Source organism: Pelecanus crispus, chromosome 4 (assembly GCF_030463565.1).
Source record: "Pelecanus crispus isolate bPelCri1 chromosome 4, bPelCri1.pri, whole genome shotgun sequence".
Lineage (NCBI taxonomy): Eukaryota > Metazoa > Chordata > Aves > Pelecaniformes > Pelecanidae > Pelecanus > Pelecanus crispus.
Genome location: NC_134646.1, coordinates 2,569,577 through 2,586,257, shown reverse-complemented (window position 1 = coordinate 2,586,257; position 16,681 = coordinate 2,569,577). Strand labels below are relative to the sequence as shown.

The 16,681-nt window shown below is 41.6% G+C and overlaps 1 protein-coding gene across 1 annotated transcript in view; it reads right to left on the bottom strand.

Annotated features, from left to right (window-relative positions):
* Positions 1 to 16,681, bottom strand: part of SHROOM3 (shroom family member 3) — a 157,809-nt gene that overhangs the window by 140,699 nt on the left and 429 nt on the right.

Below are 16,681 nucleotides of genomic sequence, written 5' to 3'. Positions count from 1 at the left end.
TGTATTTAGGTGACAATGCACTTTTGGGATGTGTAACATCATTTTGTACATCCCACTACCTGTTGCACTCCTCTCCATCAGAGACTGTCATAGTCTTCAAAACCAAATTTGCTCATTTGTGCAATTGCCCAGTGTTATTTTCAGAGATGTTTTCCCACGTACACTTGAAGGGAAATTTGCAAGCCACTGGTGCTTGGTGAAAGACAAAAATAAATACCTCCTGTGTTAAGTGCTGAGTCTCTAAACAGGAGTTTGCTGCATGGATCTCTGCCAGCAGGTACTGAATCGCAAACCTGTCTAAGGATTAGAGAAAATCAAACAAGCCATTTCCAGTCCTTGGCTTGCAACATGTACGTCAAGCAGAGAGGCTAATGGCTACCAGTGTAGAATGTTTTTCTAAGCAGCACACAGCATATGCAGCCCAAACGTAAATCAATAAATATTTATCCTGTGAATCTTATTATTTATCAGTAACATCTGATCATGAGGCCAGTACTCATGTGGAGATGCCTTTTCTTTCAAATGATATGCCACGCAGAAGAGCCCAGACTGCCTTTTTCAGAATTACTGGTAACTGAAAAATATTAAAAGTTAGTTTCTCCTTAATGTGAGCAGCACCTCACAACTACAACTTCACAAGTGCAAGAATAACAAAGGATTCATTCACCTGTATCCCTGGCCTGCTGACCAATCCTTGCTTTATTCACATTACTCCATAGGCTACAGTGGATCAAGGGGCCCATAAAACATTTTTTGTTAGCCACTGTAAAACTGTGTCAGTAGCCAAGGATTAAATGAACCAGTATTTCTTGCAAGCAGAAATACGAAGCTCTTAAAGAAAAAAAAGAAATAGCTCTTTGTATGAAAGTAACCCACAGTCCTGAATGACTCTGTGTTTTGGGATTCTTCTGCTGACACCTCTCACACTGGAATAAGACTAGCAATGTCACGTAACAAAACCAAGTCTACATTTGTCAGCCAGCATTGCTTTTCCCAACTGCCGATCCCTCTCCTATTATTAATTTTATAGAGCCTTTAGCCACAGGCCCCATGTCTCATTGCCAGCCAGTATCTGAGTGCTCACTATGGCCTCACTGCAATGCCGTGCTCGGAGGGGATACAGGGAGCTGTAAGAGGAGCAGAATACCGTCACGTGCCGATGCCCTGTACCAGCTCTTGATGTGTTTATGTGTTGGAGAACTGCTGATCTGAGACACACTTCTAGTTCCTGTCTTGGCAACTACTATTGCTCAGACTACACAGCACAGGATGATTCTGATCCATCCTTATTGCTCCTATACAGAAGTAGAAAAAGAGTAACAGTGCACACTGGTGGATATCATTGCGTACCCCTATAAAAGATGTGTTTTGAAGCATCACAATTGCATTAGAAATATGAAATGCGCAGGAATAATATCCAGGGATATTACCACATCCATTCCCTCATGAAGATTCTACCTTACTACCTGAATTTTCCTAGGAGCTCAATATATCCCTTGTACCATTAAGAAAAGGTCTTAAACAAGGATTCTGGCGAGTTTCAGTTCCATTTCACCAGAAGACATCAAAATAAGCCACAAAGGTAATAAGGAATGTCATTCACAGGTTCTATGAAGTCTAAATTGCTCCACATTCAAACAGAACTTTATTTTGACAGATGTATTTTGACAAGAGCGGGCATCGTTATTTAGCTGTAGTGTGATTCTGAGTAGCAAGAACAAGGCTGCTTCCACATGGAGGTTAAATGCAGTAAATGGTGTTGATCCCTAAAAGGCAGGGAAGAAAGAATAATTTTAAAGGGTTGAAACTTTTAACCTTGACATTTTTAAAGCAGAATATTTTAGTTTTGTTTTCGGTTATTATTTTCATTTCAAACTTCACCTGCATTTATTTTACAGGGTCGAACAAAACTTTTCAGTTCAACACAAACCCCTAATTTTTTTCTATTCTTTCTGTCTTGCCGCAATTTTGGTTCAGGGTCCACAAGAACTAATGTCATTATACAGGCCACCAAACCAAGAATATTTCATAGTTCTATGTTCTTTAAGCTTTCCATGTATTAAAAATTAGTTTTCGTGCCACGGTCAGTATGCTGCGACTAAATAAAACCTGTAAATCCAAGTGACCAACCAAACCGCCTGCTCCAAATGCACATCTCCTCCTACACTCCCCCCAACCAAGCAACATGCATATATACAGATATACACAAAGATAAAAGGAATTTCAAAGTCTCCAGGCCAACAGAGTTCTTCCTCTGGTCTCCTCCTGGCCAGGGTCTTTGGGTTTCCAGCGTTTTTCTTCCTGGCTGCTGTTGGTTTTGGCAAGAGCAGTAATACCACTAAGAACTTACAGACCCTCTGTTCTATTCCAAAACCGGTTTAGCTAACTTAAACTAGCAAAAAACCCCCCCACACACCTCCTTGTCAGTTGGAATCTCCACTAGTGCCTGAAGGACAGAGGAAACCAGAGAGCACACTACAACCCAGCAGGAAATATTTCTGACTATGATTAACGCTTCCTTTAGCAGTGCAACAGAATCTTTGCAGATCTTTGTGGATCCTTGGCAGAGCTCCGCTTACTACTCTCCAGGTCATATTTTGCTGTGAAAACCTTATTACATAACAGAAGCATTAACAGATTCAGAGTAAAATAAGAAAAGATGTATTATCCTAAAGATTTGGAGAACAGGGAGGGGGAGAAGTTAAGAAAGGCACACACGGTTTTCCTTTCATTCCATGTGATTATATTGTGATAATGCCCTCTACAGACCTGTCCATCACTTGCGGACTCAGGTCAGAGAAGCTCTCTGACCCGACCAGCTGGGTGACACAAACCAAACAATGACAAATTCAGCTTCAGTTGATCTTGCCAGAAGGATCTCAGAGTTGCCTGTTGAGCGGCTATGAGACAACTACACTTGCCTTTTGTCCATCTTCTTTTTTTTTTTTTTTTTTTTTGCTGGGGAGTTTGCAAGGATATATGCAGAGTTTGGAAAATCGCAGTCTCTCACGTGCAGAGTGCCTTTCTAACTTTGGCTTCCTTACCTAGATCCCCCATTACCAACTTTTAGAACACGTATTCATTCATACCTTGAACTACTTTGTTAGGAAATACTTTAAATCCCTACTCTGGCACAATAAACTTGCCTTGCAGATTTCTAGGTATTGCTGCTGCAGATGGCCAAGGATACCCCACAGTTGTAGGGAGCCTTGCAACACTGGCACTCAGACTCAAATGCCATTGGAGTCACTGGAGCCCATTAGGTCATTTGTGAATGCCACGGCCACAGGCATGATGGAAGACAATGCTTTTATCCAACATGTCAGGATACTGGCACCCTTTTCAAATTACCCTAAAGAAAAGCAGACTCACTCCCGAATGCTGAACACTCAGCAACTAACCAAAGACATTTGACCGAGTATTCTGCTTGGCCTACAGCTGGTCACCAAAAGTACAAGGGCAGACTACAACCCCCTGTGAATTATAAAGAGGGCTTAAAACTGAGACCAGCTGTATGCTGTCACCATCAAAATGTTATAAGTGTATTATACAAGCATTGAATTTTTGTATTTACTCCTTCCCCCCTAACTCTCACATCTCTATTTGCTGCACTAATGGCTAGTTCTCTCTCACTGGCTATAAACCACTGATTTAGGCCAAGAGAAGAGTATGCAACTGGTGTGCAGGGACCCCTCCAAATCCAGTTATGTATTACCTTTCAGTTCTATATTCCAGCATATTTTCCAACTCAGGTCAAAAGCATATATTTTTTTCATCCTGGTACTTGATGGGATTACAAACTATAAGCACCCTCAGCTCACACACACATACATATACATATTTATATGTAAAAATACAACCGTTTCATGGCAGGCACTGCCATCTGCTACCAAAGCATCTCACAACAGCTACCTGCAACCCTTAGCTGCTCTAGAACAAGAAAACCTAAGATGATGGTGCTGGTACGCAATTTATCTCAAACCGAATTTAGCTCATGGGATGATGGTTTTTTTCCTAGTATAATATGCCACCAACTGACCTTCTATAATATCTCATCACCGAAGCCAGAACATCTCATAGAGCAGCGCTATCACACCTTCTCCGCCTCAGACTCTGACGGGTCAGTGATTCTGACTCAGAGGGAGCAGGGCTACGGACTGAACCACTTTGTGCCATTTCTCATTGCGTTTCAAAGTCTCCCATCCAAGGAATGACACAGTCCAACCTGTTAAGCTAACGAGAGCTGACAAGATCACAGCCCGAGAATAATAAAACATACAGAACAATAGATGCTCACCCTGGTTCTCTTCAGCTCCAACCAGCAGAGGAACCTTTTGTTTTAGCAGCTGATGAGGTACACAAGAAGTTGTAGAGACGCAGAGTCACTCAAGCGCACTTACTTTTGTTTCTGCTTATTCCTTTCTCCTAACCTCCAACTTCTATTGATGTGCTAGTGGCTCACTCTCTATCAATCTCCATTAAACATTCATATAAGCCATAGAAAGATCATGTCACTGGTAGACAGGGAAACCTCTAAATGCAGTTCATTATTAACATCTGATGATTGATTAAATAACAGCCAGTCTTAAGGAAAGCACAGATTAAGGTTCTCCCTAAACATTTTTCTGTATATCACCGGTTTCTTAGAAAACAATTATATGTACAAGTTTCTCAACTCATACAGTAAGTAGCACAGTCTCCCCACAGCTTTCCTGCATTTCAACACCGGCCACAGGGAAACAGAGACTGAAGCACTTCCAGTTTTTGTGTCTGATGTTTACAGTTTGCTACCCCAAAGGGCTGGACTGCCTCTTAGTCCTAGTTTTAATGTAGGTCATGAAGAGAAGTCAGACTGCGGTTGACTAGCTTTACTGAAAACGCTGTAGAAAAACAGTTATGATATGCCAGGGAAGAGATTTTTGGATCTACCCCTTAGTGAACAAGTGAAGACATAGGTGCTATCTGGTAGGCCAACATCTGTTGCTAAACTAGAGATAGACTTGGGAAGAAGCGCAAGGACTCCTTTTCCCAAAGTCGAAGGAACTGTTAATAAATTGGAAATACGAAGTTTTCTGGCAAGCAGGACTGGGGAGGTGTATTGCTGTGAGTGGCCCCTGCAGAACACGCAGAGGGGTGCGTGCACCCCTGGCCCAAACTTGATTGCCACTGACTAAAGCAGGAGCAGGAAGAGGGCCTGGGGCTGGAAAAAGTGGCTGCTTTGCACTTTTGGGCAAGGATAGGCGGGGATACCCCCCCGTGTCTGTGGCTGTCCTTCTGGGCTGATAAAAAGGCTAAGTTGTCCCTGATGAAGCTGTGATGGAAACCTAATCCTCTGCAACAATAGCCCAGTGCTAAGAAACATCCATGGGTCCGGGCATGAGAGCAAGCGAGGACCCCTTCTAAGGGCATTTGTTTCTACATCAATCTTTTGTTGTGCCTTTCCCCCTCACCCACCTCCTTCCCTGCTTGGTTATTCCAGCATTAGTTCGCACGGGCTGTTTGCAGAGACAGAACAACAACAGAGGTCTACTTGGAAAGCCAGCAGAAACATCTTAGCTTGAAATCAGAAATGTGCAGAATCCCCAAAGAACAAAAATGCTTGAACTTGCCTCCCCAAAAGTGTTGTATTCATTGACTTGCAAGCAGGGGCAACAGTAGTAGTAATTTAACCTAGGGAAGAGTGCCAACAACTTATTTAATTGCAGAGTTTGTGCCAACACCACCACAATACAACTATTAATACAAGTCTGCAGTACAAGACTAATTCTACTAACCTTTTGCTGTTGCCTTATAGGCAGGTCAGTGGCTGCATCCCTTCTGTGCTGACACCATTCAACAAACACTGGCAACTGCTTTTAAGCAAACACGAAATGGAGCAGGGCAGGAGGGAGGGGAGTGGGATCATTGATAAAATGAAGATTCCCCCCACAACCCCACCCCTCTCTGTGCAAATGTTTTGCATTTCTTTCTCCATTTCAAGCCTCTCTCTTGAAACTGGAAATGCTTCTTGCCATGTATTTGCTCCTGGAAAACAGCCAGATCTTTGGTCTGAATTCCATCAGCTCATTTCCCAGTTTCTATGAGACTGCGTTTGAGAAATGTGGATCTCTCTCAGTCCACTGGCAAGATTGGTCATCAATCAATGTATAAAAACATGAGGGCTGACATTCAGGACCAATCCACTTTTCTAAATGAAGCATTCATTTAAATAATGCATATTTTTACCAAAAAAGAAAAAAATAGCAACAGTGGATCCAGCACTACTGCAAGTTTTCAGTTATTCCAGCGATTATGTGCCACTGTAAATGTCTTAAAATCCAACATTAAACAATGCATAAACTCCAAGTGACATCATTATTATATGAGGTAGTAAATTCACCGGTGCATTTGCAGACTCACCCTTGCTTCACGCTTCTCCCATTGCCATATTTTTTTTTTTTTTTTATATTTCCATCTTGTGACTGTATCACAACTATAAATTCCAAATGCCCAGAAGCAGGTTTTTTTATTACACTGATAAACAGCATAAAGGGTTCGTAGTTTTCAACTGTGACCTGGTGGCACTACCATGACGGAAAAAGTAAATATTGATTACAAGCTCAACAGAAAAACAAGAACAGTAGTTCTGTATGACTATAGTTAACACTCTTTATGAGGAAGTCTATACTATATAGTAGTATATAGAAGACTGTACTACTATAGTAGTTCTCTATAGGTGTTAGGAAATTTTCTACAACATGCAGCGGACTGTCTGCTCTTTCGATTCTTCTTCGCTCTTGCCACAACATGTGCCTTCTTCAGGGATCATCGAGACCCTTCCAGCCTCCTTCTGCCCCATGAAACTGTTTCCACTGTGTACGTTTTGAAACGGATCCATCTGCCCTTTCTTTGGCAAATATTTCCATAATACTTTTAATTAACATTTTACATTTATCCATGCCTTTAAAAGGAAAAAAAGTCATGAAAACTCTTAGAAGTAATGGCAAATGTGAAGATTTGGCATATTTTCAAAAACTTGCCTTCAATAAAAAGGTGAAAAACCTCTAACGGTGTTAATAAAAATTGACCCCCTGACAATTATGACCAATTCCCTGAAGACTTCAGCATCACAGATTGTACCTCTACATGTCAAGTCATGTTCAGACAATGACCCACTAGTGGTAATGGCTATTAAAAACCAGTATCTCTTCTATCGCTGTTGGCTGGTGTTTAGCACTGCTGGTATTTAACTGCTAATATGGAGAGGACAAAACTGCTTACAGCATCACTGCAGAATGTGTGACTGAATCCCAGTAGAACATGGAGCTATGACATTTGCCAGCCAAACTCGTCATTCATCCGTGCATTGGAAAATCCCCATTCTTGAGTGAGAATAGGGATTGGCTTTCAGGCTGGCAGATTATCTGGAGAGGTCTGTGGGAACTGAAAAACATTGCACCTGCCTGAAAAGTGGCACCACTCAGCACAAGACGTTTCCAGAGGAGAAAGTTAATATATGGGAGGAATGCACATAAATCCTGTTATTTCTTAATGGGATTTAGGAGCTTATTTCTCACCCCATGCTTTGAAATGTATCCCACCGCCTAGTCTATTAATGAATTTAAGCACAGTGATTTTCTTATCAGCAGGAATCATTCTTCACTGGGGTTTGAAATTTTTTTGGTGGGATTTTTTAATGCAAGTGTGGAAAATTGATATTATGCTTGAATATCGGTTAGGATGTTAACAAGCTGTGTCCTGGATAAGCTGGTCTTGTCTGTTCCTCTTGCCCTTTTCCTAATTTCAATCAATGAAGAAACCTGGAATCATTTATCTGTTTGGGTTTCTTTAAGTTCATGGCAAAGTAACAAGAGTTGTGGAAATAGATTTAGGCAGTGTCTGGCTGAAAATGGGAAGACCAGAACTCTATTTCCAGCTCAGCCCTGTGAATGAACCTACACAAGCCCCCTCTTACTTAAAACAAACCTACAATGTTTAGGAAGATGGTTTCTCACTCGGAGTGCTAAGTGTGATACACAGACCATATTTCCACAGGGGAAAGATGCTTCCTGGCATTTAACAACCTCTGACCTGAGTCTCTTTAAAAAGCTAGGGTTCTGGCAAGTCCATCTGAATTCTACAGTCCAGATCTCCTTCAGAAACAAGGATTTAGCCAAAGCTGAGGGTTTTAAATGGACCTACAAAGAAGGCAGGAACCCTCTGAGTGAGACACAAATGCAGATATGGCAGCATATATGAGATGAGATTATAAGGAAAAGGAGAAATGTATTTGGTGCACTTAAAATCTACACTTCCTAAATTATATTCATCTGACACACAGCAATGACCAATACCCCGCTCTAGCCAAGGAAAGTTTTCAGGGAACCTCCAAATATCTAGCAACCCTTGCTCCATCACTGGTGTGTGACAGCCAGGACTACCCAAGGGTCTGATTTCCACATCTCACGTGTACTAAGCAGGCTTGGTCCTGTTCAGCACCCATGCTGGCAAGCATTCGTAATGCAGAGCACACTGCTGACTTCAGAGAAAGAAATCCAAGATGTGAGGTTCATGTGGCTGGGTGCTAGGCAGCTAGAGAATGCCAAGTCTTCCAGCAGACAAGCTAGTCCTGATGCTGAATTGTATTTTTCTCTTATTAACTGGATATTCCCTGTTCCAAGCATAAGGGCAGGTTTGTGTCAGGCAGGAAAAGAAACCCTCTCCTAGGCAGGATTAGAAATCCAGCCTGAAGACTCCAGAGCGATGGCAGAACACCCATCAGTTTCTGTTGTTCATGCTCAATGGCAAAGTCTACTGTCTCAACTCTCAAGTAGGGGAGAGATTTGCCTCCTGGGCTGATGGATACCAACCCATTTCAGGGGTTTCTACCACTGCTCTTGGATGCTCTCTGATGCCACCAGATGGTCATCCGCTCAAGGCTTTGGAAATACACAAATAAGTGACAAAGATTTTGTGGTTTGGCAGTCTATTTTCAAAGGCCTCTGGACATTTTTTCTTTGACCACCAATGTTTGTGGGCAAGCAAATTAGAGTTCATCTCATTTTCACTTTCAAAGATCCCTCCCAAAGTCTGAGTAGTTCACACACAATAGATCCACGCTGGATTCACGCTCCACAGTTTTGAGCTTCATCAAAAGATCCTGAAGGCAAACACTGATGAAATCTGAGATGAGATTAGCTCAGCTCCAGCTCTACTATCGATGATGGTTTTTCTTCCTATGCCTTGGGCTCCCAAGAAGCGTGGGAAAGGCTGAACATAGTAGAGCCTTTCACAAGCAATCATCCACTCTGCACAAATACTAATTTAAAGAGTGCATTCTCTGGTTCTCTTTCTAGGATCAGTGTAAATCTTAACTCTGGTTATACCTGCTACAGCCAAGTGAACAAGGATACATGGCATTTTTCTGTCTAATCTCTTTCATGTAAGATAAAGCTAGTGCATGATTTAGGAAGGCTCCTTTTATTGACCCTAAGGACCACATGTTGTGTTTAATCACAGACAATTCCTCTCTGTTCAAGAACCTGAGAAGAAAATATTTCTTCCATTAAACCATTTTGTGACTTCGAAGGCCATTACACTGCATATGGTCCTCTGTAACTCATGTGGTTGCAATGCAGTGGTGGAGACCTGATCTTAAAGATGAGCTGTCTCTGCAGATTTGGAGCAAAACTTTGCAGCTTGGGTTGATCTCTGGTAAGGAGGTAACTCTAAAGCGTGACTGCTCAACTGGAGACAGACAGCTGACAGTCGTCGTCCCCACCCCTAGTCAGCACAGAGGTATGACTTTTTTCAAGGGTAATTTCCTTCCACATACACGTTCATAAAAGTCACGTCACTGAGTTGCCTGTGCACCTTGGGATTCGTCTGTGCTGACCTTGGTTAATAAGGACAGCCACGGTATTCCTGGCAGATGGGCTGGTCGTGATGCATCACAGACCAACTGGCACTACCCTTTCAGACAGCCTATCTGCAGTCTGAAAAGCTCCTACTGACTTTGCTGGTGCAGCAGCAATGCCCAGCAAGCCACTGCTCACGTCAGTCAGTCAGTCAGTTTGTCTGCAATTGCTAATTCAGTGCTGTGGAAGTGAACAGAAGTCTTTTTGTGCTAGAGAACGATCGGCAGCCTAATGGAGGGGGCTGACAATAGAAGCCTTTTCATCAAGCAGCTCCCTAGCTTTAAGAAAAGGTAGACGATCCTGTCCCTTGTGCTGGCATCAGCAGTCTTTCGTGAGGCCCTAATCTGAGCCCTGAGAAACAAGGAAGAGTGGTGAGGAACTGCCCCTCCGCTTTCCCAAACAATTGCAGCATCAGTTCCCTTCTGCTTCTCTGAAAGCAAAGTTCTGCATCGTCCAGATTTCCCCGTTGTCTGGGATCAGGTATCTGCCTTGTGTACGGCCACAGGCTAGCGACAGGAGTCAGATGTGCAGGCAGGTGATTTTGCACAATGAACCCCTTGCTCATCAGCAGACCAAGCACACCTTTCTTCAGTGCCAAACCTAAAAGAAGTACTGGGGGCAGGGAGAGGGAAATCGGAAAGAAATAATTTCTGTTGACCAGGCTGGTTTGGTCCTTGACCTTTTTACTACAGCCCAGACAGGACACCAGTCAGTGCAGGTCTGTACTTCTTTTTGCTCACAGGAGCACCTTGTCACTTGCCTTTGGACTGAGACCAAGCTCAAGCAATTACATTATGCTTTAGTCCTAGATGAATTACTGCCCACTTACCGTTCACTTACTGCTTTCCCCAGTGAATACAAGGAGTGAAGGAATAACGAACGTGCCAAGCCTCCATGCCCTGTAAGCTGATGTAGTCAAATAGTAAGAGATCAGCACTCAGGCAATTCTTATATACCATTCTTACACAAGGAAAAACACATTTCTAAGGACCTGCCATATTATACACATCCATATCTATGGCCCTAAATGCATAAGCAGTGCAGAAAATGCTCTGCAAGAAGGCATGAGCATAACAACAGCTTTGAAACAGAAACCTTCATCAGCCCATGCACAGTATATTGGAAGATGAATAGTGAAAAGGGGTATTATTTGTAAACATTAACAACACAGAAGCCCCAAGCTATTCTTCAGCACTGAGGAGAAAAATAAAGTCCATATCTAACCAGACAAGAACAGGTGTGGAAACTTTCAAAGAAAAAATAATTAAAAAAAAAATATATTAACAGGACAAATCACCATGCCTCTGGCTCAGTTTCATGTCCTCATGCCCAGGCCAATAAGTCTATCACGACTCCGCCAACTTCAGACAAGCCTCTCTAATATAAGCATTGGCTGTCTTTTTTGTGCTTGCAGCCCGGCGAAAAGGTTAACAGTTTCTAAACTGCCATTTGTCACACACAGGGATACGGGGAATGGGTGCAAAGAAACTTTGCCTGTCAGCACGTAGGATAATTTAATTTTGTTTATGGGGATTCTAGGCATTCGAGTGGGGAAAGCAATGGGCTCCTGGTACTGCCCTAATGGAAGAACACTGACTCCGAGTGTTTTGATCAGAGGCAGAGACATAGATAAGTGTCTGTGGGCCAGCTGGGCTCCAGAACGGCCTTTTGGGTTTTGTTTTGTCAAGAATGGCGGAATGATTCTCATTACATGTCACTAACTGCTCTATGAGCTCACTCAAGTGAGGTGAACAAGGCATCATAACCAAAAATATTAGGGAAGTGGCACAGGCGTGGGATCCTTGCGGAAGACAGCCTGATGCAGCTCCTGTAAGCACCGATTGCTAGAGGGCTATTCATTTCATCAGAAGCTGGATCAGGCTCCTAACAAGGTTTAAACACCTTACAAGAATTCAGGATTATTTCTCAGGCTCTGTCTCAAGCTATTCCTATTATTATTAAACTTTTATTGCTTCCTACATCCCTGCTGAGAGGTAAACCTCAGAGTTTGTGTCATGCTTCTGGCATGAGGTCCCTGTAAATGACCTACCCTTTTGAGTTAAGGGAACCGATGAACTACAGCACAGCGTGTGAAAAGTGTTCTCACATTGCCGCTATCCGGGAAAGAACGCTTTAGATGCTTTAATTCCTAGGCAAGAGAAACAACTCTTTTGTTAGTATCATCAACATGGAGCTCAAAATAAAAGGGCGTTTCAGAAGCCTACAACAGCTAAAACCATTCCAAAGGTTTGCGTGCAGCAATGAGAAACAGACTGCAGAAATAGTTCGCCTGGCTCCCAAACAGTCGAGACTGAATAATGTTAATTACCTTAAATTAAAAATTCTTGCAGGAAATCAAGAGGGAATGAATACTTCTGTTACCAGTTTGCCTTTACTGCCTAGAACAGTCTGGGCTTTCCTTTTTACAATATTGATCTTACAGCTCAGGATGAGCCAAAAAAGTAATACGCAAATGGAAATCTGGGTTTGCTTCTGGGTATTATCACGGTTTTAAGGCAAAAGGAAATCAGGCTCCAATTAAACATTCAGTTATCACCTACAATCATCTTTGCATTTCTCATAAAATTTCTAGTTCCACGTGAATAAACCACTTGTTTAATGAGGTATCTACTGTGAGCAAATCTCCCCAAATCTAGGCCAAAATTACATGGTTCTAAATTACTAAACAGCTATAATAAAAAAAACGGAAGGTGAACTATATGAACAAAGATCTGAAAACAGAGAAGTACAGGTCACTACAGGGAATCTAACTTCTACTGTTTCTGAAGTATTAGTGACACATTTATAATAACAAGTTACCTTTTAAACACTAATGGACAGAAGAAGAAAACTGTGATGTTTAAAAAAAGGAAAGTAATTAAAGACTTGAGAACCTTCTTGCCAAAGGAGTATTTGATAACCATGAGTAACAATTCTCTGGAGATGTAGGCTGGATTCTTTGAGGTCTACAAACTTGCAAAGTTCTCTCAGCTGGAAAAAAGTTAGCATAACATGCTCATTCTAGAGATCCTGCCACCAGCCTCCTTTTCCTCTTCACCTCCGGAAGACATTTATTTATTTGAAAACACGGGGAGAAACTGTGAACAGTTCTAAGTAACGAATTTGATTGACAGCTATTCTCTAAGCTCATATAAATGAGAAATTCTTCCCCAGGAAGAATATTAAGACTATAGCCCCCTTTCAGACTCTCACTTACACTCCTCATTGACAACATGTTTTATACCACAGAATCAATACAAAAGGGAAAATACATTTTGTTAATTTGCAGCCTCCGATTCATCTTTTTGGACACAGTCCCACTGCTAAACAGTGTCATTCTGGTGCTAATTTAAGTACTGATTTTGGGACGCTCCCTTCAGGCGCAGCAGAACAGGAACGTGCAACTAACTGCTTTTTGCCCATTCTTCCATTCCTTTCCTTCTGGTACAACAAAAATTAACATTGGGAAGATTCCACAGAGCTTATATGAGGCTCCTTCACAAGCTTGTGCTTAGATGGCAGAGCAGGAATACCACATACAATCCTAAAGCACTGTGGCCCAACTGGCAGCTCCAGAAGACAAAGGGAACTTCCTTACGTTCCCGAGATGGCTAAGTGCTGCTCTAGGACAGTCACACCCCGAGTTTCCATTTTTTTGATACACTGTTAGCATTTCCAAATTTGTTTTCATTGAAACTCACTATGTTCTTTTAAATGTCCTATACAGCCAGAATCATTATGATTCTACAGCCTTCATGTGATGAGTTGTATACAGTCAGTCCAGAAGCAAGCTAGAAAGAAGATGACTACAGGGAATGTCAAAGCAGCTTCCTTTGTGGAGAAGGGAAAATGTGGGTCGAATGTAATAAATTTGTTTATGGTCTGCCCCCACCTCCAGCAAAACACATCACGAACATGACCTGCGTTCAGGACTTTGAATCAGCCGTCATTAAACTGCTTCAGTATAGGTTTGTCTTTTCACGTGGAAAAAAGAACAGCGTTAGCATAAAAAGGTCATCTGTTTTAACTACCTAAATGCATGTTAGCTGTACAACCAACATTTCTGACAAGTTGATTTAGGCTCGGTTGCATGATGTGCTGAGCATCAGGGCTGATTCAGCAAAGCGTTTACTAGTGTGTTTAACTGTAAGTGTGCCTATCTGTGCGTTCAAGCACACGCACGCTGAGAAATCGGCCTGTCTTGTTGCACAGAAGCACAGCAATACGTTTATACAGCAAAGGGACTTTTACTGGAAGGCAGTAGGTAACTTGTTCTTACGTGGAAGGCAATACTATAGCTATGGTAATCAGATCTCTAAACCAGCACCTTCTACCAGCTGAGAATATAAGTCTGGTTTTTGCAACTTACACGCCCAACTGTCGCTGCCACTGCTTTTGGGTAATTTCTTGGCATATTATTGGTGGAAAAATCTGTCTTTCCAAAGAACTGCACAGGACTGCGAGAACCAGTTTTCATGTATCTGGGCCTTCTGTAAATTCTCTCATCTTGGTTTCTAACCTCTATCACAGCCTTTGATCTGAAGCTGAGACAGGCCAATACTTGTGGGTCCCAGATGAGCATCAGTTCCTGATGGCTAGAAAGAACTATTGCATTCAAACAGATTTAGTATCTGTCTAGGATTCTATAACAACACATCAACATTACTTTGACTGTTTTAAGTCATGTTGCAAGCTTTCATGGGTACCAGCTTAAATATTTGCTGAAATCTACATTTTTATTTACACTAAGGCCATTTAGCACCACTCTGTCAATGCAAACAGACAGGTAAGTGGACGTAAACAGAATGTACTTGCCAAAACAAAATAGGGAGCCGAAATAAAAATAAAACTCCTACCTTATTTATGAATAATCAGAAATGAAAAACTGACATCTGCATTTTCTGATATTTGCAGGTAATATTATTTAGAACTGTTATTGGATCATTCCTAGTGCATACCTGCATGAACAGTGTGATCTTTAATGGTCCTTTCCAACCCAAACCATTCTAGGATTCTATAAGTACTCTTATGCAAGTACAGTATTTAACCTGTAACATGATTCAATTTATCATTTCCCCACAGTTCCTCATTACTTCACAGCATAATGAGAAGAAGAATACCGAATTAGCTAAATGACTAATATGCAATTAATTCTGAAGAGCACGGTGAATTCAAACACAAGAGGAATTTCTCAGCTGAAACTGGAAACCAGGAAACAGCTATAGGTGCTGCACAAATTCCAGAAAGCACAGCTTTCGCATGCAAGCCGTTCTCCGGCTCTGCATCACCGAAGCATGAGCAAAACAATGAAATGCTAACATTGATAGCACAAACCAAGCAGCCACTACAAGTTGTTTTTTTTTTTTTTTTTTTTAAAAAAAGAAGGCAACTAAAAAAAACCACCACATTTTTGCAGTGTTGTTTCACAGAAGGCAGGCACAAGTCATACAGCTCCCAGTGGCACTATGCACACTCCAGGCATGTTTGACATTAAGGGGCCTGGTTGTTGTGGTAACCAAATCCCATAGATTAATTAATGTTCAGCAGCCAAAGCCATCTCTCTTCCTCTCTGCCTCCCTGCCCCCAATTAAAAAAAAAAAGGGGGTGGGGGTGGTGCTTTTTACATCACAGAAGAATGTCAAAGCATAAAGAAACTTTTCCCGCAGAAATGCAGAACACTATGAATAAAAGTGAACAACCTGACTGAAGTGTTAGTCCCTCATCTTTATAAAATGAAAAAATATAACACCATTTCAGTGAGGCTAGTTTTGCTTTATGGGGCTATGCCAAACTATCTCCAAGAAGGTCCTGCAAGAAAGATGACTGCGAAATTTCTAAAATTCCTTTATGATGAAAGAACTTTTATGGAAGTCACCCTTTTTTAGTTTCAACATGTAGATGCACTAATTACAAATAATTTATTTCAGGTGAACTATTCAAGTGACTGACAGTGTTCATGTGAATGTGTTTGCACAGTGAATTGCAGGATTTGAATAACATTGATTCTGACTATCAGCATTTTCTTTTAGCCAACATTGGTTCTGATCCTTTGAATTCCCCACATACGTCCCAGTTTACAGGAGGAAGTAAGATTAGACCTAAGTACATATATGCACCTAGCAGCTTGCTATATAAATGCATACCAGAAATGAGCAGAATGCACCAGACGACACAGAAGAGAAATAGAGCTAAGAGTCGCTACAGGTAAAATTTCAGAATTACCTAACTTCTACTTTCAAAACAGTTTCAGGGCCATAAGTCAAACATATTTTAGATATTCACAGATTCCATTTGATGCTTTTGAAAATCCGTTGTCCTCAGTATCTGCATCTTGAGGTACCTGGCTGCTTTTAATAGCCCAGTTCTGGTGAGAGTGAGGAACTCCTTCTCCCATCTTTTTTCCCTCAAAATATCCTTGTGAGCTATGCTACTAGTTGCCTGTTGACAATACTCAACCATGAATAATTAAAATAACAAAGATTTTGAAGGCGTACCATACTTAATAGATATTTACTAAGGAGAGAGTATGTAGGTAGGGTGAGAAAACCACTAACATAAGATAATATGTATACATACCAAATAGGTACAAGTATTTATTATTCTGTTTCCCCGCACACACTTCTAATTAGCCAACATCACATCATGTGACTTAAAGCACTTACTTTCTTTTCTCTTCAGAAGAGGTGGTGATGGATTACTGAACATGCTCAGATACGCTATGACTTCATTACACAAGATCGCCTCAAACTCCCCTACTCGCTCCCATTCATAACAGTGAAATAAAC